We start from the raw sequence: 22928 nt of genomic DNA, 5'->3' as shown, positions 1-22928 counted from the left end.
AAAACGAAGCCTCAAACCAAGCTTCCATCAGGAGGCCAATTGAAGGTGACCTTCAGAAGTCAGAGCTCTTTGCACAGGTGGAAGAGAGAGAGATTGCTGCATCCACATCCACTACACTTTGAAGAAACTTCTCTGACGGGCTCAGACAACTAAAGGCCAAGGCAGCACGGAAAGCAAATGGAAATAAAAGAATAAAAGTTAAAGCTAGGCAGATCTTTCAGTAAAACCATTTTCCCAAAAGGGAGACATAGCTACTCCAGCCCCAGTAATCAAGACCCTAAAATATGAATCCACCTTCAGAATTTGACGGAAGGAAAGTTGAGCTAAGACTAAACATGAAACGTATTATCCTGGTTTCAGAATTCCTAGGATCTCAGAGAATTAGGCAACTTATATGAATAAACGACTTGAGTCAAGGTGCTGTAGTCACTGCTCTCTGATCTCAGAGGAGTACTCAGAATAGCCTGCCATCATCATTTCTGAAGTTCCCTGAACTCTTCTAATCAGTGCATTTGTGTCAAGTTACTGTAATTAGTAAGTCTGGCACTTTGCCAGTGGTTACTCATATTTCACAAGAGGAAAACTGAGAAATGATATTATATGGACTTCCGTCTAGTCTGGATGGTTTGAATCTGTCTTTGGGTGTGGGAAATTTCATACAAAGCTTTGGATGTGTGGAAGTATGAAGAACATCTATTTCTAGGTGGTCTGAGAGAAAGTAATATAGGTCCCTTCGAGCTTTAAAGTTCCAGAAGAAAGCACCTAGAACAGGCAGTCAAGTTTAACCCAAAGACTCAACAGTGTTTCAAAGGAACAGGGAGGCTTGCAGCATCCAAGAACTATTTTTGTTTTATCATAGTACCAGTCCCATATTTGGGATACAAAGTAAAATGGACAATTTAGTATTGAGGCACATTAGTAAATTTATCAAAATTCTAAACATGATGGATAAAGATAAATTATGACTGTCTGGGTAACTTATAGTACATAGTAAACTATGTGTCTGAGCTAATATATAGTTGCTTTATTTCTCCTTAATTTTTGAAAATAAAAATACCTCTTATTAAGTATATGAGAATAGTAGTAACCATGGATGATTCTTCATGTTTAACTAAAAAATGTCTACAGTACTTAAAAAAATCTACTTTTCATTAAGAAAAAGATGTTTTCAAAATAAGCTTATTATATGTGTGTATGTGTGTGTGTGTGTGTGTATGAAGTTATATTTCCTAACTATTTTACTATATTCACATTATAACACTTTGGTTTTATTGGTTTCCAAGTTATGCTTTTAGTCATAAAACTTATAATAAATAAAACTTAGGGTATGAAAAAATGTCTCAGAGGTTAAGAACATGTTCTGCTCTTACAAAGGACCTGTTTGGTTACTAGAACCCATGTCAAATGGTTCAGAACTACCTGTAACTATAGCACCATGGGATCTGCCAACCTCTTCAGGCTTCCATGAACAGCCACACACCCTTGGCGTATACTCACACAGATTTGCACATACACATATAAATAAAATTTATACAAAATATAGAATTATTAAATGTTTAGTTAATTTGGTTTAAATGACCTAATGCAAATAATAAAGCTAATAATTTAATGTGACTTGATTTGAAGTCTACAAAGAAAAGCCTAATGTTTCATCTTTCTCTTCTTTAAAAAAATCACAATGTATAGTTCAGTGGGTTCCATTAACTTTGGAGGGATGTAGTGGGAAACTGTTCCCTGGAGAATTATACCTTTGCGGACACTGACCCCTCGACAGGTACAGACGGGAGCATGGTGCTCTGATACAGTCCTCATCAGGTCCATTTGATGCAAACAAACAAAACCTTATCAGGAATGTTTCTTAATAAATTTTTCTGCCAAATTAGGTTCTACATTACACAAAATGTGAGGAGGAACTTATTTGTAGAAGGAGCCACATTTGAAGAGTGTGAGAAATAATATGAAATATTGAAATATGAAATGGTCAGGGAAGTAACCTAATGTAATCTTTACCTGAACTGCCTTGTGGGTCTATACAGTCACCTGACTTTTGGAAATAACCATTTTTCTTCGAAGCTTAAGAACTACCAGCCTTCCTAAACAAGCCAAACATGCACGTGTGGTGTGTGTGTGTGTGTGTGTGTGTGTGTGTGTGTGTATAATTTGTTTTTTATTCTGAAATGGAGAATCCCTCTATCTGCAGTTCTGCTGTGTTTTCCACACCTTTATGGCAGATTAAATCTAGCTGAAGAACACTCTCCATTCATTTCCATATCATTGCTGTTCTAGTAGCACAAGTGAACTAAGAATTCAAGCTACCAGATAAAGCAAAAATAAATCTACAGAGATAGGACTATTCTCACCTTATAAGAACAAACAGACCTATAAACTGTGTGTGAGAATCATCTACCTAAAAACAGTGTAGATATCACCTCTATATTCCAAACTCATCCATTCAACTTATTGCTAGTTGTCTATCTTCTGACAATGACAATTTCCTCTTCCATACCCAAGCTGGGTCTCCCAGGATCTGCTGTTATTAGTGACCAAACCTATAACATTTCACTCCATAGGAGTAAACTCAGATCATTCTCTTCATTTCCATTTTAAGCTCATAAGTTCTATCATTATAACTCTCAAGAACAAGGAAATATACATAAACTATCTTAGTCAGCACAGGAACAACTATTGACAACATTCAACATGCCTTCATGATAAAAATCCTGGATGGAACAGGACTAGAGAGAATATACTTCAACATGATGGAGGGTATAATATGATAAACTCACAGACAATATCATCCTAAATGGAGAAAGGTCCATAGTAATTTCATTAAAATAAAGAGCATGACAGATTGTCTGCTATTTTCACTGTTTTTTAATATAATGTTTGAAGCACTAGCAAGAGCAAAAAGACAAAAGAAGGAAATTAAAGACATACAAATAGAAGTTAAATGATTTTACAAATGATATAATATACTTAAGAGTTCCCAAAATTTCATCAAAAGGCTTTAGAAATGACCAACATATTCAGCAATGTGGCAGCATGCGAAATAAATACACAAAAATGATTAGCCTTCCTATATAATAAGAGCAATGCTGATAAAGAACTCATGGAAGCACCCCACAGCAGCTGAAACAAGCAATCCAATATCTAGGTATAAACCAAACCAAGGAAGTGAAAGATCTTCATGCTGAAAACTTTAAATCTCTGGAGGAAGCAACTCAGGAAGACACTAGTAGATAGAATTGTGCTCATGGATAGGTACAATCAATATAGTGAAAATGTCCATATCACCAAGGGCAGTTTATGGAATCAAAGCAATCCTAATCAAAACCCCCATAACACTTTTTATAAGCATAAAAAATTTCCTAAAATTGATATATGTAGACTTGAAACATAGTAAAGTAGTAAGAAGGCAGGTTAAGCAGGCCATGGGGAACAAGCCAGGAAGAAGCACCCTTCTACGGTCCCTCCTTCAGCTCCTGCCTCCAGGTTACTGCCTTGTTTGAATTTCTGCCATGATGTCCCTCAGTGATAGAGTGTGACGTGGAGTTATAAGATGAAAGAAACCCTTTCAAACCATGTTGCTTTGGATGATGGTGTTTTATTACAGCAATAGGAAAGTAACTATAACAATATAGAAGCACAGAAGATCCCAAATGATTAAAGTAATCCTGATCCAAAAAAATAATGCCAGAACCTTTACCAGGCCAGATTTCAAGCTACATGGCACGGCTGTAGAAGTAAAACCAGCATGGTACTGGCACAAAAACAGGCATGCCGATCAATGGAACAAAATAAAATGCCCAAACATGAGAGTATGCAATTATAGCTATCGGATATTGGACAAAAATTCCAAAAATGCACGCTGGAAAAAGATGGCATCTTCAACAAACGGTGCTGAGAAAACAGGATGCCCATATGCAGAAGAATCAAATTAGACCTGTATTGTCTTAGTTAAGGTTTATATTGCTGTGATAAAACACCATGACCAAAAAGCAAGTTAGGAAAAAAAGAGTTTATTTGGCTTACACTTCAGTGTTGTTGTTCATCATTGAAGGAAGTCAGGACAGGAACTCAAACAGCGCAGGATCCTGGAGGCAGGAGCTGATGCAGAGGCCATGGAGGGGAGATGATTACTGGTTTGTTTCCCATAGCTTGCTCAGCCCACCTTCTTATAGAGCCAGGACCAGCAGCTCAGAGATGAGCCTCCCACAATGGGATGGGCCCTCCCCACATTGATCACTAAATGAGATACTGCTTTACAGCTGGATCTCATGGAGGCCTTTCCTCAACTGAGGCTCCTTCCTCTCGGATGACTCTCGCTGTGTCAGGTTGACACACAGAACCACCCAGTACACCTAACATTCTACACAAAATTCAATTCCAAACAGATCAGAGACCTCAATTTGAAATTTGAATGTTGGAATATTTTAGAAGAAAACATATGCAGCATGGTAAGAAATGGGTCCAGAGAAGGACTTTTGGGATATGACTACATTTGCTCAGGTATTAAGTGCAACAATTAAGTGGCAAATGGAGCCCAGTAAGATTAAAGTACTTCAGTACTGTAAAGGGAAAACTCAATCAAGTGAAATGGGAGCCAGTACAGTGGAGGACAGTCTCTGTCACATCTACATTCCATTGAGACTTACTATTAGGAATACACAACCCAAAGTATGAAGGGTCTATAAATAATTGACCCAGTTAAAACCGATTATGTATCTGAACAGAGAGTTCTCAAGAGAAGGAATAAAAGTTATTAACAAATATATTCTCAAAACTGTTCTTAAATCCTTAGCAATAGAGCAGTGCACCATAAAATTACTTTAAGATTTCCCCTTACCACAGCCAGAATGGCCAAGACCAAGAAAACATCTAACAACAAATGTTGATAACAAGGCTGTGAGATGAAAACAACTATTCATTGCTAGTGAGATTATGAAATGGTACAGCCACTATGAAATTCAGTGTGAAGAATTCTTTTAAAACTAGCAACCTATCTACCATGTGACTAAATAATTACACTCCTTGGCATACGCACTGACTCAAAATCTCACCATAGAGACACTTGGTCAGCCATGTTCATTGCCAATTTATTCACAATAGCTATAAAAAAATCCACCAACTCATGAAATGAATAATGAAAATGTGGTCTATGCACCCATCAAAATACTACTCAGTTCTAAAGAAAGGAAAAGTGTGAAATTATCAGGAAAGTATATATAATTGGAAACCATGACAATAAGTTAGGAAATCCAGATGCAGAAAGAAAAAATGGCACATGATCTGTATTTGTGTATCTCTGAATCTTCGGGTTTGAATTTATAAATTGAAATAGTATCCAAGGAAGACAGGGAAGTAGAAAGGGACCGTGAGGACTGGGGTAAAAGATAGAGGGTGAATTTGGAGACAAGTATTATAGCGGGGGGAAAAAGTAAGGTAGGGCTTGAGCTAGAGAGTGGGAAAAGCTAGTACACGGGAAACGAGAAGATGAATCTAATGATAGTTTTAAAAGTCATAAATAAACATTATTTTATGACCTTACTTAGAAACACACACTAAAATGCATGCACATATGCATGGGTGTGTACACATGTTCCCTTCTTTACTTAGCCATGCACCATCTTTTTTTTTTTTTTTCTGAGACAGGGTTTCTCTGTGTAGCTTTGCGCTTTTCCTGGAACTCACTCTGTATTCTAGGCTGGCCTCAAACTCACAGAGATCCGCCTGCCTCTGCCTCCCGTGTGCTGTGATTAAAGGTGTGTGCCACCACCGCCCGACATCCATGCACTATCTAATAAAATTCCCAGTGCATGTTTGGGAAACCTCCATTGCAGTTTTTAGTGAGAAGAATGTAAACTTTTCCCCTAAGAGTCTGGGCGTTGTCATTGCCCTAGGTTTCGTTGCAGATCGAGGGTAAGACATCATTTCCTAAACATGCCAAGCAGTTTGAACATGGTTCATTCAGGATTTAAGCTGACATTGACATAAAATCATCCCAGAGGAATGACTCTCAAATTATCAGAAGGCTATCTATGCATGCCACCAAGGACGGGGAGTAAGCAGTGGTTCTACCCAGAGATAAAGCCCACCTACACAACAATGACTGGGATGGCAAGATATTCACAATGGTGCAATAGTGGTAATTTCATTTTAGAGGTAACCACAGGTGTCTAATGTAACATATCCAATGGCCCACAGCTGGAGAAGTCTTAGGCACTAAAAGAGCAAGGTCTGCTGCCATTATCCTGAATCAATATGTGGTGATATTTTATTTGTGCAACCCAATAAGGTTTATGTGAGGATCAGAGGGAAAAGCCAGCCACTGTATTAAACATAAAAGTCAGGCAATAGTAGCACATGCCTTTAATCGTATCATTCGGGAGGCAGGGATCTGTCTGGATCTCTGTGAATTCAAGGCCATACTGGGAACAGAGCTAGGTGTGATGGCACACACCTTAAATTCCAACCCTAGTTAACCATAAAGGTCTGGAGGTCTTCACAGAAAGACAGGAAATGACAGAGCTGGGCAGGAAGAGGAAGTGATGTAGCTGTACAGAGAGAGCAAATAAGATAGCAAAACAGAAAGGCATATAGGCATGAGTATACAGGAAGTAGGTCTCTCTTTGGAAGCTGAGGGTTGGTAAGGTAAGGTTAACTTGTGGCTTTTCATATTCCTCTAATCTCTCAGGTTTTAACCCTGACATCTGGCTCTGTTTTTTTCCATTTAATAAGACTGTTTAGTAATTTGTATACATCAATATTCTTTCTAACTGCATTTTAAATACCTATCCTTATACCCAAAGATAAGAGTGGCTCTCAGCCATCAGCCACCATTACCCTAGCATATTTTGTAGGTAGTACATTATTGTATAAAAAGGCTTTTTGACTGACTTGGTATTTATATTTCTCTTTTGAGATTGTGGAGAGTTTCTCCTGTACCATACATGCTGGAATATAGGTGTGAAGGCTTTATGTAGGCACTGACTTTACATCTCCATTTTTAATGAGTTGTACAGGTGTTATCTTTAGCAATGAAGTCTTACTGTCAATTTGTGGAAAGAAACTTATAGCTTCGGCAAGAGTCTGAGTTGTTTGAGAATTCTCATGTGACATCTTTAGCCAAAAACTCAATTAAATGTAACCGAATCCCTGGACTGAACACTTTGTTTGGTGACAAGAGATGTCCAGTTGGGACTTGGTCTCCTGCATTATTTGGTGATTTCTATTAGATCATCATACATAGATACACATACGTATACATCATATACATGTATGTGTAAAGTTTCTACTATATTAGGTGTCCATACTACCCCTCAAATGTCTCCTCACTTTAGCTGTCTCTCCCTGTATTCCACCCTATAATCCCTTCTCCTCTCCCCATTCCCCATTGAACTTTCTATTCCAGCCCTTCTCCATATATCCATAGCTGGGTATTCTGTTTCCTCTTCTTAATGAGATCTATCTGTTCCCTCGAGTTCATTACTCTATACACACCCTCTATGGTTCTGTGGATTATGGCTTAGTTATCAGTCATCATAGCTAATATCTCCATATAAGTGAGTACAAACCATATTTGTCTTCCTGAGTATGGGATACCTCACTCGGGATATTTTTCTAGTTCTATCCATTTACCTGAAAATATCTTGATGTAATTTTTCTAACAACTAAGTAATGATCCATTGTGTAAATGTACCTCATTTGCTTTATTCATTCCTCTGTTGAGGCATATTTTTTAATATGATGATTAGAACAGCAACATGGTTGAGAAAGTGTCTTTGTGGTCTGATGAAGCATCTTTTTGAGTATATGCCCAAGTTTGGTAGAGCTGGATCTTGAGGTAGATCACTTCCCATCTTCCTGAAAAACCATACACACCAGGTGACTCAAAACTGCTTGTAACTTCAGTTCATGATTTTGGATTCCCTCTAGCTTCTCCTGGAAAATGTACACATGTGGTACACATAAGCACAAGGGAAAATATATATGTGTGTGTATGTGTGTGTGTGTATGTAAAGTAATTGTACATATGTACATTGTACATATATGTACATGTATGCATATAATATCATGGTTTTTTTTTTTTTTTTTTGGTTTTTTGGTTTTTTGAGACAGGGTTTCTCTGTGTAGCTTTGCGTCTTTCCTGGAACTCACTTGGTAGCCCAGGCTGTCCTCGAACTCACAGAGATCTACCTGCCTCTGCCTCGCGAGTGCTGGGATTAAAGGAGTGCGCCACCACCGCCTGGCAATATCATGGTTTTTAAGATGCTTGCTTGCCTCTTAACAGGACACAGAAAATTTTTATGAGTACCAATTGTATTGGAAATGATTTGTGTTAAGATGGTCCACTTCAGCAGAATGCTAAGACCTGTCAGTTAATATGAGGAAAGATGAGTGTTGATAGAGAAGTCAGAAGGGAAGAAGGAAAAAAAAAAATCACTCTTAGTTCAGAGACAATAAGCACATCACAGGAAGTGACTCTCCAAGTTTTGGGGACAGCACCAGAAATACTTCAAGGTCTTACAAAATAATTCGTGCTATGAAATACATGAGAATTCCCCATTTTGCTCATTTTAACTTAATTACTAGTCATGTTTTCCAAATTTATCACTTTGAAGGACCCTTCAGAAACATTGTGTCCTGAGATAATGCACTGGCATTATTTATTTCTTGGCATTCATGGATGAAGTTGCATTTGATTTATGAGGAAGTATGTTAGAAACATCTTTAAAAGCCATTTGCAGGAAAAAGGATTTATATTATTTAATAAATATACACAAAACAGTTTATTCGCACAGATAATAAGATATATCATTTTTATTTTAGCTATGACCTCACTGATTCGAGCATCTTAAATGGTATGAGGTTTGTTTAGTATTCCCATATATCAGAATTTAATATTTGCATAGGGTCATTGGTTCATTTACAAACCAAATAAGTAGCTACACTCAAGCAAGTTAGGATTTGTCCTTATTATCTGAAAAGAATTTCCATGTGAAAAAGTTTAAACTGTAATTATGGATACAATGAAATATGCATATAAAATATGTATTATTACTATACATATTTGTAAAAATATTTAAATAGTATCTTAGCAAATAGAGCATGTACATTTTTCTTAATGTCTATATATATATATATATATAATTTTATTTAATCCTCAAGAAAAAAATGATGTTAAATAATGTTATTGATCCATTTTATAGATGGTACAATTGTATTTGTCATATTAACAAAAATGTCTCATAATTTTCAAAGTAAAACTATAATTAATATGAGAATAAGTTGCTAAGAAGTTTCTACATATAGTCAATAAATAACTAGAAATTATTTACATTGTGTTTCAATTTCATTTCCATCACTGAGATAAGATGCCCAAACAAAAGTAATTTGAGAATAAAAGGTTTACTTAGCTCATAATTCCAAGATAGAGTCCCCCATTACTAATACACTATATTAAACATTCAGTAAAAATTAACTCTTATTTTCGTCAGCCTCTTTACTAACAATTACTGTGATGGTTAATCTGCACTGCTGATTTCACTGGAATTAGAATAGCTTAAGTTGAGGCCCCTATCTGGGCCCATCTGTAATACAACTCAAAGAAAACTCACTGAGGGAGGAAGGTCTATCCTGAATGGGGCCAACAGCAACTCACAGACTGAATAGAAAGGAGAAAGTCTGGACAACCAGTGAGTACTAGCGTTTTCTTCTCTTGCTTCCCGCCTGTCATGCATGTGTGGCTCTGTTCTGCCATGCCCTTTCTGCCATGAGGGAGCCTCTGAGACTGTAAGCCATAATAATATTTTCCACTTTATTTATGTCAAGTATTTTGTAGCAGTACTGAAAAATTAACCACACAGGCAGGCACACAGCACTGACGAAATTCAACAACGCTATGTTCCTTTGATGTTATGGTAGTTTACATCATCCTCTGCCTCATGTTACTGCCTAACTGCTGTCCCCAAGAACACTGGGTAATCTGTCATCAACACTACCCAATCAGCTAAGCAACACATAATGTCATCCAGACTTTTTCTCTTTGTTATACTCAAAATGAATTAACCAAGTGCAGCAGCTACAGTATAGATGCAGATCTGAGTTCAGAGAACACCTGCTGACATTTCCAGATTCTCGGGTATCAGAATAAAGAATTATATCAATAATACATGTGTAGTTCTCACCTCAACAAGTGAAGACTATTTACTAAGGAGAGACACCCCTAAGAACAGGAGTGAAGTACTATCCTAAGGAAAGGCCTTAGCTCAAATACCCAGTTCCACAAGTCTCATGAACCCTTATTTATCAAACACTTGGTTCTCCTCACATTTGTGTGCTCTGGGCATTTCCTTTGCATGCCCAGATTGTTACACTGGCTAGGCAGAGAAGGCTTCCAGGTTCCTTTATCAACTGGTTTCTTTCATATGTTAATCTTGATCTCTCTTTCTCTCTCTTTCCATCCCCACTCCCCAGCCCATCCCCAAAGTTACAGACATCTTATAGCTCACTTTATCATGGATTTTGCTCCTATTTTGTAGGAATAGTTTAGTTTGGGGGCATTAGAAGCAATCAATAGCATATACTAATATCTCCAGTTGTTTTTTTTAAAGGAATGTGCACATTTGTCAATGCTTAAGAAAAATGCACATAGAAAAGCAATGAATCCATTGTGTTTCAAGTTGATAACTGCTGCAAATTCTGGCACTGGGTTTAAAGATCTTAAATGAAAGTTGTGGCTGAATCTTATTGCTTCTGAGGAAGAAAAAAAAAGATATTTTTAAATGAGAACCCTCCGAAGACTCACAGAAGCAGAGAGAATCACTCGATGTGCCAGGGTCTTACTCACCTCTTGGAGGGTAACTAACTTGTTGCTAACTCACACTTTAAAATCAGGAAAGAAACCACTTGGATCAAGACACATCCCTTAAGCCCTTCCACCATAACCACAGAAATGGTCATCGTCTCAAAGTTGAGCTCAGTCATCTCGGTTGATTGAATCAGGGTAAAAATAAAACAGTATCATAGATTTAGGAAGATGTCATCAGAAAGTTCCTTAACTGCTCATTAGTAAGCAGTGCTTTCTTTATGCACTACTAGCTGTGAAATGAGAAAGATATAAAATCGCAATTGCTGCCAGTGATCATTTGGTGCCTGGGAAATAAAGCTTATCTTCAAGAGAATAAAGCATGTTTTCATGTGCGTATTCTGAGTTCATTCTGCCCTCACGTTGGTTATCCCATGTGGTACAAACAGTAATTGTTTTCAGGCTGTGCCTTGCCAGGAGATACTCATTTTTACAGTCAGCTTTTGACTACAGTTTAAGAAATCAAGATGACTGTGCACCTGGGTGGACAGGTGAATGGCACAATCTGTTTTGTACCCTCTGTACAGAACAAACTGCTAAATGACTTATCTCTGTTATCAGAAAACGTTCAACCCTACCCATTTGTTAGCATAAATTGGGACTATCAAGAAACCTTCCCTGAAACTTACCAGCTACAGCAGACCACAGAAACAGTGTACACTCTTACCTGAGTCTGATCATTCCCTGTGTGTACCAAAGGACTTACTGGCAGAACATTCAGGTGCTCCACCTCAGCTTGGCCTCAGTGTTCATGTAACCAATTGTAATCGTAATTTAGTCATCCTCCTCCTCTTAGCTATCTGGACATGTGTCCTGTCATTTCATGTTTACAACTGTGCAGCCTTACTCATCAACCTGTGACAAACAGCAGCCTGAATCGCAACAGCAGTCACTTCTCCAGCAGCTGCTTATCTCACTCTCAAAAATCTCCCGTTATGCACTTACAAACTTTCAGTTTTCATGCTGTGCTGACTTCTGAAAACCCTGAGCTTTGCTCTAGTCTCAAAGCCCATTATGGCCATCCTGTAGCTAGATATATAGGTTTGATAGATGATACACAGATAAATACATAGACGATAGGTAGATAATATAGACAGAAGATAGAAAGATAGATAATAGATACACGATATATAATAGAGAGATGATATATAGATATATATGTGATAGGTAGAAAGATAGATGACAGATATAGGATGGATAGATAGATAGATAGATAGATAGATAGATAGATAGATAGATAGATAGATAGATAGATAGATAGATAGACAGGTGACATGTACAGTAATAAGGACATACCAGTTGCTCATTACATGTTTTGTCACCACAACATAGTGCCTTAAAAGACTTTGTATTGACCCACTCAAATGTCTGTCCATGAGGAACGTTCTGCAGAGCTAGGGGAATTGCTTAGTTGGATTCCAGACACCACCATAAAGTCACATGTGGTAATGTGTGTCCTTAAGCAAAAGGATCCTGAGGTGAGATGGGAGACAGAGATAAGAGAATTAACAGAAGTTTGCACAGCAACTAGCCTGGAATACACACAGTAATCAGTAAAAGACATTGCACCTCAAACACACTGTCACGCAAGTCTTCTGACCTCCACATGCACACTGTAGAACATGCACTTCCATATTTACACACACATATAAGCAGACATGTACACATATCATACATATGTATTTATACATATCACACATACAGACACAAAGATTTTATCTTTAAAGAATAAACTACTACCAGCTGGGTTCTGAAGATAGAGTGACAGACAATGGTTGCTGTTCCTTTTGCCCTTAAAGGAGAATGAGAAAACATGGAAAAATTATCCCACATATAAATGAAATACTGTGAGTATATTTAGGAAAGGAATGTTTTCTGTAACCACACAAAAAGTCAGCAAAAGCCAAGAGCCAATGGGTAAATATACAAGATAACATAATTATAACCAATTTTGAGAATGAAAGACAGAAACATGCTTTTCCAGGGCATAAAACTGTCAAAATACAAATAGCTGGGTCACAGCAAAAATATCAAGGACGAACATATGCTTAGAACACTGCTGACATCTAACACCAGCAATTTGTAAGCTTGTGCAGCCAAATCTATTCTATTTCAAAGCATCCTCTGTTAGCTATATTTTTTGTTGCTGACAAGCTATCTGAACAGAACTAATTTAAATGAAGAAAGATTTATTTCAGTTTGCAGTGTCGTGGTCAGCTGGCTCCATTTACCTTCCCATCTGTGGCAGTGGAGAAACATCAAGGCAGAAGGGCAAGTAGAAGAAAGTTGCTTCTCTCATGATGTCCAGGAAGCAAAGAGCCAGCGTGCCTTCTAAAGGCCTGTCTCCAGTGACTTACTTCTTCTTGCTTCTGCACCTTAATTTCCTATCAAGTATAAGCTTATGCTATTACATAATTAATATGTTAGTTAATGTAGTTAATATTGTAATGACACAATGGTACTGTCAGCTGGGAGTCAAGCCTTCAGAACCAGAACTTTGCAAGGATATTTTATAATCAAAGCATGACACATCTGTGTTTATTTATTTGCTTCTTTATTTATTTTTACCTTCACAGGTTCATTGAATATGCTCAATATGTGGATCTACACTGTATTATTTTGGGGGAATTAAATGCTTTCTTGTATGCTTCACGAATGCACATTCAGATAACTAAAGTCCCTGTTAGATTCTGAAGATGAAAGTATTTTCAGCTGGGCAATGGTGGTGCACGCCTTTAATCCCAACACTAGGGAGGCAGAATCAGGCGGATCTCTGTGAGTTCTAGGCCAGCCTGATCTACAAAGCCAGTTCCAGGAAAGGCACAAAGCTACACAGAGAAACCCGGTCTCGAAAAACCAAAACAAACAAACAAACAAACAAAAAATAGAAAGTATTTTCATATGAATTCCTATAGTCATAGGATCCATAGAGCATGCATGCATGCATGCACACAAGTGTTTTAAAATACATCACAGCTGGAGACTGTAGTGTGGTCCTTAACCTGGAAGATTACACCTAAATGGATTGCTAAGAGAATGGAAGGAATAAAATCAACAGACATGGTCAGAAAATAGTGGCTGGAAAAGAACTGTAGGTGGAATAGTCATGAGTAGGTGAGAGAATATAAAGTGAACAGATGATTGATTGATAATTAGATATATAAATAGGAACATAGGTAATAGATAGTATTGTATCATCTATACAATGCAATAGATGATAGACGAATGTATAGATAAGAATAAATTGATGGTAGAAAATTGATGATAAATATATATAAGTAGATAAATATATGGTAGAATGAATGATAGACAATAGAAAGATAAATGATAGACAGAAAGATAGATAGGTGCATACATAGATATATATACACAAAAAAGCTTATATATGTGTGAAAGCAGATAACAAGAAAGGTCAGAATGAGGCAGAAGTAGATATTTTTAATGCCAGAATAAAATGAGAGAAAATCACGTTCAATATACTCTTTGTTTGAAAGTTGAGTACAAAATAAGGTTTCCAGGAATAGAGACTTGGAAACAACTAATCTTACATAATATGGAACATAAATTCTTGTTTCTATACCGTAATCACACACAAATTTAGAACTTATGAAATTAAATATAATGTGGAAAATACGAAGATAAAAATATTGTCAGTATTCTGAAGAACTGAAGAGTGGTCACAGCAGAACTTGGTGAGGAAGTACTGAGACAGAGCACTCAGCAGAGAGGCAGCATGGGAAACACTGAGACTGAGCACCCTACAGAATGAGGACAAAGGAAGTACTGAGATTAAACACTGTGCAGAGTGAGAGAGAGCAAGAAAGTACTGAGACTGAGCACTTGGCAGAGTGAGAACAAAGAATGCTCCAAGACTGAGCCCTCCTGTGAGTGAGACCCTGAGCCTAAGCCCTCTGCAGAGTAACAGCAGGGGCTGCTGAAGGGGAGCTCTGTGACTGATAGAGTGACACACTAGGGCTGAGCACTGCAGTGACAATGGGAAGTACTTAGCCTAAGCACTCAGCAGGGACAGCAGGGAAATATGGAGGCTGAGAATATAGCAACAGTGAACAAAGCAGTGAGACTGGAACGTTGGGAAACTAGAAATGCTTGCTATAAGACTATGATGGACAAGGGAATCTGTATCTGATATATAAAATCAAATTAAATTATAAAATTTTAAAAAATTAAAAATATAAATAAATAACTATGATGAAGATACCAACTGAAGCAGAACCATGTGAACTTTTGTTTCCCTGAGAGCTGACTTTTCTTTCTTTTTATTCATCTATCTATCTATCTATCTATCTATCTATCTATCTATCTATCTATCTATCATCTATCTATCTATCTATCTATCTCTGTCTTCTATCATCTATCTATCAATCAATCTATCTATCTATCTATCTATCTATCTATCTATCTATCTATCTATCTATCTATCATCTATCTATCTATTCTTCTCTCATTCGTTACATCCTTACCACAGTTTGCCCTCCCTCCACTCCTCCTAGCCTACCCTCATCTTCCCTTCTCCCCTCGAGCCATTCCTCCTGTTTCCCTTCAGAAAAGAGCAGGCGTCTCAGAGATATCAACTGAACACAGGTATAACAAATTATAATAAGACTAGGAACACACTTTCACATTAAGGCTGGATGATGTGACCCAGTAGGAGAAAAAGGGTCCCAAGATCAGGCAAGAGTCAGAGATACCACACACACACATACACACTCCCACAGTTGGGAGTCTCACAGGAACACCAGGCTACACTACACACACACACACACACACACACACACACACACACACACACACACACACACACGAGGACCTAGCTCAGACCCATGCAGGCTCTATGATTATTGCTTCAGTTTCTATGAGCCTCTATGAGCCTTGCTTGGTTGATTCTGAGGGCTGTGTCTTTGTGGTATCCTCTACCTCTCTAGCTCCTACAACCCTTCGACTGATCAGGTGGGGTGGGGTGAGAACAGGGGAAGAGGGATGGAGGGAGAGAGTAATGGGAGAGACAATTGTAAACTGGGGAATACTGGGGAGTGATATGGAAATCTAGTGCAGTGGAAACTCCCTGGAATCTATGAGAGTGACCCTAGCAAAGAATCCTAGTAATGGGGATTGCTGAGCCTGAATCTGCAATCTTTGGTAACCAGGAAAGGCTTCCAGTGGTGGGATTGGGACATCAACCCAGTTGCAAAACCTTCAACCTACAATTTGTCCTGCCTGCAAGATGTGCTGGGGTAATAGTACTGCAGACAATGTGAACTTTTAGTCTTGTATGAATGACATACTTGTCAGAGGGACATTTGGATGATCTTGTCACCAACCCAGCATTTGAGAAAAGTGGTAAGAAATTAGACTCCAAAATGCAGCCTTCCTCAACACCTGCACAAATACAGTCATTAGAGACGTGAAGCAGGGAAGTATAAAATTGAAAAGGGCCATTTACCTCAGAAAATGGTACCAGGGAAGTTGCAGAGTGAGATGAAGGCCTGTTTTCTCAAAGCACAGTGGTTTGTATCAAGAATATTAGGAGACTGAGAACGGAAAGCTCTGTCCAGATGGAGCATGAGTTAAACATGAGTACTGAATAGTTCCCTAGATCTCTGCATCAATCAGCCAACTTTTGGGAATGTGAGTAATGAAGTCTGCATTTATCCACACAGAAAACACCATTGTAAATGAAACATGAAGAGAGGATGCTTTAAGAACAGAAAAGGTTACATAGTCCATGGGTGATTTTCAAGGCTGAAGCTATTCTGCATTAACATGGGTGAAAATAATAAATGGATATCAATATGGTTTTCATGATTCATGCTAAGGACTGTAGAGTAGCCAATGCTCTTTGAAAAAATTGGTAGAAAGACACGACAGCGTATATGGTGTTAGAGTCCTGCTGCCTTTACAGACTCACCTGTGAATCTGATTTCAATTCACATGCCAACTTCCCATCTAGAGATATTTCATATACATTGACATCCTAATACAGTCATCAATCAAAAATGCATAATGCTGACAGATAAGCACACATTTTTTAATGTTTGTTTCCAAAATCAGTGGCATTCTATCAGAGGGGATATCTCCATTCATGCAAACCCTCAGATTTCTTACATGACATTCATCCAGGCTTCTAAGGCTTACAAGATACAGCAGCAAGGCTAATAAAGACAGACATTATCAGGATAGACACTCAGATTTGTCTCTTAAAAAATCTCTGAAATTTGATATGGCTTAAGCGATGTGTCTTTTATATTATACACTTAGAATTGAATAACTTGCATTGCCTTGTAACATGGACATATTTTCCTAATTGTATGATGGTAATTAAAAGAGGATTTCTTTTTACAACATACCTTAATAATTAAAACAGTTATGTATTTCAGGAAAGTATCTTTGGGCCACAGTGATAGAAAAGATATAGTAACTAACTCAAACTCTTGACTATTCATTATCTGTAACAGAAAACAAAAATGGGATAATTAAGGCAGGGGTAATATCATTTCTATATCACAACCGAATTTAACTTTGTGCATATTGTAAACACTGCTCTATCTGTTTATATGAAGTAGAGATTGTGTTAGAGATTGAAGAAAAGGAAGGGCAATAGTTGTTACTGATAGTATCAGCATGCATGGATGCTCCAGGGAATAATAAATACACCTGGGTGTTAACAAGTTTGACTCAGATCTTATCATCACAAAAAGGGATCGCTATTTAAATAACACAGCTTTCTTCCCACTTGTGAGCAAGGAACTCTCCTCCCTATACTCAGTTCTCTACTAAACTAGTTAATGAGTGAACAGAGACCTAACAGTAGTGATCTCTTTAGTGCTTCCCCCTCCCCCCCCCCCCCCGGAGTCAGGCAATTCAGGAATTCCGGGGGGGGGGGTTGTTTGTTTTTGTTTTGTTTTGTGTTGTTTTGTTTTAAAAAGAAGTCATAAGTCTCTACCTACAGAGTCAAAGGGTGAAAGAGGCAGCTTGGGATATCAAGCAACAGAAAAAGCTGTGACACATGTGTTCCTTCTTACAAAAGACCCTTTTCAGGAATGTTTCATTCCACCATGGTGTTGCAGCTGTGGAAGGCCAACTAAGCAGACAAGGGTCAACCTCTACTCTGCCTCCATAGCACAGTAAGAATAATGGAGAGGCCCAAGATTCTGTCCACTTCAGCACCATGGCTTGGAGTAAGAGGATGTCAGGAAATGAGCAGAAACCAGGGAGGTATTGATTGGCCAAGATGTATTATGTGACTTCAGTGAGGATTAATGTAAAAGTGATTTAAAGAAGACAGTTGATTCACTAAGTGGGAGACTGAAAATTTACAAAATATTCAAAGCAACTCCAGGTTCAAGAAACCCCAGGTTCAAGAAACCCAAGGTTCAGGAAACAAACAAACAAAAATAGTTGGATCAACAGCAGAAAATGGGAATAATATGTCTAATAATAACTCAAATACGTCAACAGTTGAAATAAGGCTGTATGCTCTAAATATATAAATAAAAAGATTGTCAAGAATGGGTTACAAAGTCTAAATACAAAATGCACTCACAAAAACTTCTCTGATTACATAACAGAGATATGATCTTAGTATTATGGATTCATTGGGTTTTGAATACAAAACCTATAGCTGAAGCAGTAAAGCGATTATGGATATTAAGATTATTAAATTTTGTCTTGAGGGCTAGAGAAATGGCTCAGAGGTTAAGAGCACTGGCTGCTTGCTCTTCCAGAGGATCTGGGTTAAATTCTCAGTATCCACGTGGTAGCTGGCAACCATCTATCAGTCAAGTTCTGGGGATGGAAAGTTCTCTTCTGGTGCCAGCTGTCACCAGATATGCACACAGAGCATAGACATATACCCGTACGTAAATAATAAAATGTTTTTAAAACTGTGTTTTGAAAATGATATTGTCTTACTGAGCTAAATTTAAGTCAAGGCTGTCCTCCAGAAGGTGAATGGAAAAATGAGCTAGCTTTCATTCTTATGGCCAAATAATATTCAGACTGAAAGACATGATTAGCTTCACCATGAAAAATATACAAGAAAAAAAATGCACATTCCCATATAAAAAAAAAGAAAATTTGCAAAGACTACACATTGGACTGTTCAAAATAGAAACCATCCTAGTGTCAAAAATATATTTTCAAATATGACAAAAGACAAGTATCAGGAATATATTTTTGAAAACCTCCAAAATTGAGCCTTACAAGAATCCATGTAAAATGATCCAGGGAATAAAATTATTTTGCACATTACCAAGGATGACTTGGGTCTTCCCATTACAGAAAGCAATAACTCTTTGGATAGTAGACTCTTCCATTTATCTTTCTCCCCATCTCACAGTGAGTAAACATGTTTGCTGTGCAAGCCTGATGATCAGAGTTTGAAACCCAGAACACATAGTACACATAGAACACAGAAGTTGTCCTCTGACCTCCACGTGCATGCTTGTGCTTACACAGATGCACATGTTCCACATAACACATCATCATCATCATGTGTAAGCGCAAAATGTTGCAGATGTTCTGAACTAACATGTAGCCACCACAAACATCCACAATCCAAGTACTTTAATTACTTGGATTTTATCCCAGAAAATGAATAGCCTCTTTTGTGAGGATGTAGCTGCTGGTAGAATTCCATTATCCAGTGGATGGCTCTGTATCCATTCACAAATGGTCAGCACTAATGGCACTCATAGAATTATTTTAAATAAGAGACAAGAATTGAGGAGGAAGTCATAATGGGATGACTCTGAGAAGAGTTAGAAGGGAAAATGGGTGCATTTATTATTATATTTCAATATAAACATGTATGAACTTTTCAATAAAAAGATAACAATTTAAAAATAATGTAGAATTCTTCTAAATGTCAAATAAAAAGTCACTGATTAAATATTTTGAAGGCATACATTATGTTGAACTCTGACATGAGTTTCACAAATCAGTCAATAGAAGTGGCACATATTTAAAAATAAAACACCATGTGTGTGTTTTATTTTGAAATGTAATTGGCCCCCCATAATCGTGGAGGAAGTGTCACTGTGACTGTGGCTTTGATGTTTCCTATGCTCAGGATACCTTCCAGTGTCTGAATCGACTTCCTGTTGCCTACAAGATGTAGGATTTTCAGCTATGACTCCAGCACCATATCTGCCTGCACACCACCATGCTCCCCGTTATGATGATAATGAACTGAACCTCTGAAACTCTAAGCCAGCCACCTCAGTTAAATTTTTTCCTTTATAAGAGTTGCCATGGTCATGGTGTCTTTTCACAGCCATAAAAAACCTAAGACACCACGTTACAGATAAGTCACAAAATTTTATTCTTTTCCACTAAAGAGTTACCTTCAGTGGAAGAGTTTGCAAGCACCCAGTGTAATGTAAAATGTAACAAGCATATTTGGATATAAACCTACATATAACTGAAATATTTTAATTATCTAAAATTATGCCACTTTCCTCGTAGTCCACCAAAACTAAAGGATAAACCAGAGAATAACATGAAAGCAGCAAACAACTATCCCCAAAGTAGGGCATTTAGGTCAAGAAGAGCACTGCACAAGCAATCTAACAAGACAAGGTGTGTGATACTTACACCACAGGTAGCATTAGTTCACTGCTGGATACGGGTGTGAGAGTCACTGTGTTGTGATGCCATCCATCCTCACAATCCTTCCTCTCTCAGGAAATTTGATAGCTACAGTGAGGAAAAAAGCATGTAAGTCAAAGCAGACACTTTTCTCTCTCTCTCTCTCTCTCTCTCTTTCTCTCTCTCTCTCTCTCTCTCTCTCTCTCTCTTTCTCTCTCTCTCTCTCTCATACACACACACATGTGCACACTCACAAGCACACTCTGATAATACTTCAAACACACACATATATATTCAGATTTCAGCCCTCATGAGACCATTGATTGTTGTTAATGACACTAGTTTTAGAAAAAATACACATTTTTGAAATGGAAATGTGATATCAACAGCTTTTTTTGATATGATAAAAACAACCTGTTTTTACCAAGTCAACATCATTGATAATGAGAACACAAAAGATATGTTTTTTTATGCTTTTGATAACTACAAGACTATGAAGAATAATCTCCCACATTATGAATGAAAAGAGAATATAATCAGATTAATTATAAAATTAATTAGCAAAATGTAATTGTAGAAGTGAATTCATCATTTAAAACGCGAATTTACCATAGTAGAAAAGATATGTTGCCTCAAGAAGGGAGAATAAAAGTCAAAGGCCTATAGTAATGACCATATGTATTAAGGATTATTATTTTCAGTTCTGAATCTGTGTTTTCATATCTGACATGAAAAATATTTCAAACCTTTCATTTCAATTAAAATTAATTGAAAACATATTTAAAGCACATCTTGATCTCAGATGTAATATATAGATAGTAAAATTACCCCTGTGTTACTTTAACATGAATATTATCTCAAGTCTCTTGTTAACTTTGGCTTTCTTAGAGAATATTAATTTAATTAGCTTATGTGGAAGAAAAAATAATGACTATATATATATATATATACATACATAAAAGATATTTTAAATAATATATCAAATGTTTCTACATTTCCTCTTTAAAATGTGATTTTAAAAAGTTGATATCTATAAGGAAATAAAACACAGATCTATAAATTACAGCTGAGTCAATGAATGATCAATAAGAATTGCACATTTGTTACGACTGAACATATCACTTCCATGTCTAAGAAAAAAGCCTTGTATGTAGGACAGAGCTCAGAAGGCAGTTTCTCTCCCCAACTCTTTTTTTTCCTTATTAAGAAGTTTTTTATGCAATTTACATACCAACCCAAGGTCCCCCTCTCATTCCTCCTCCACCCCCCAGCCTTTCCCCTCCCTCATCCCCACCTCCAAAAAGGTAAGGCCTCCCATGGGAAGTCAGCAAATCCTGGTACATTCAGTTGAGGCAGGTCCAAGCCCTTCCCCCTTGCATCAAGGCTGTGCAAGGTGTCCCACCATAGCCAATGGATTCCAAAAACCAGCTCATGTACCAGGGATAGATCCTGATCCCACTACCAAAGACCCCTTAAATAGACAAAGCTACACAACTGTCTCACTTATGCAGAGGGCCTCATCCAGTCCCATGCAGGCTCTACAGCTGTTGGTTTGAAGTTCATGAGTCCCCATTAGCTTGGTTTGGTTGTCTCTATAGATTTACCCATCATGACCTTGATACCCCTTGCTCATAGAATCCTTCCCTGTCTTCCACTGGACTCCTGAAGTTCAGTTGGCCTGGTGCTTGGCTGGGGATCGCTGCACCTGCTTCCAGTTACTGGATGAAGGCTCTGTGATGACAGAGTAATCACCAATCTGATTACCTGGGTAGGCCAGTTCAGGCACCCTCTCCACTGTTGCTAGTAGTCTTAACTGGGGTCATCCTTGCAGATTCCTGGGAACTTCCCTAGCACCAGGTTTCTCCCTACCCCCATGATATCTCCCTCTATCAAGATATTTCTTTCATTGCTCTCCCACTCTGTCTCTGTTCTAGCTCAACCATCCCATTCCCTTATGTTGTTATCTCCCATCCTTTCCTCTCTGTTATCATTCCTCCACCCTCACCCCCAGTCTCCTCAGGAGATCTCATCTATTTCCCCTTCCCAGGATAATCCATGTGTCCCTCTTAGGATCCTCCTTGTTACCTAGGTTCTCTGGAGCTGTGGGTTGTACTCTGGTTATCCTTTGCTTTACATCTAGTATCCACTTATGAGTGAGCACATATCACGTTTGTCTTTTGGAGTCTGGGTTACCTTACCCAGGATGATATTTCTAGCTCCATCCATTTGCCTGCAAATTTCATGATGTCATTGTTTTTTCCTGCTGAGCAGTACTCCATTATGTAAATGTACCACATTTCTTTATCCATTCTTTGGTTGAGGGGCATCTAGGTTGTTTCCAGGTTCTGACTATTATAGATAATGCTGCTATGAACATAGTCGAGCAAGTGTCCTTGTGGTATGATTTAGCATTCCTTGGGTATATGCCCAAGAGTGGTAAAATTGGGTCTTGAGG

The 22928-nt window shown here is 37.8% G+C and overlaps 1 long non-coding RNA gene across 4 annotated transcripts in view; it reads right to left on the bottom strand.

The window, feature by feature from the left end:
- LOC121823967 (uncharacterized) overlaps nucleotides 1-22928 on the bottom strand; it is a 101327-nt gene that overhangs the window by 13212 nt on the left and 65187 nt on the right. For 3 of the 4 annotated variants that reach the window (XR_006065644.2, XR_006065647.2, XR_006065645.2), the window contains exon 2: nucleotides 20480-20581. This is a non-coding gene — a long non-coding RNA (uncharacterized LOC121823967). Of the gene's footprint in view, nucleotides 1-12994; nucleotides 13252-17232; nucleotides 17332-20479; nucleotides 20582-22928 lie in introns of those variants that run through there. The other variant, XR_013046216.1, reaches the window with a different exon arrangement.

This window comes from Peromyscus maniculatus, chromosome 19 (assembly GCF_049852395.1).
Source record: "Peromyscus maniculatus bairdii isolate BWxNUB_F1_BW_parent chromosome 19, HU_Pman_BW_mat_3.1, whole genome shotgun sequence".
Taxonomy (NCBI): Eukaryota; Metazoa; Chordata; class Mammalia; order Rodentia; family Cricetidae; genus Peromyscus; species Peromyscus maniculatus.
This window is presented reverse-complemented; position numbering and strand designations above follow the sequence as displayed.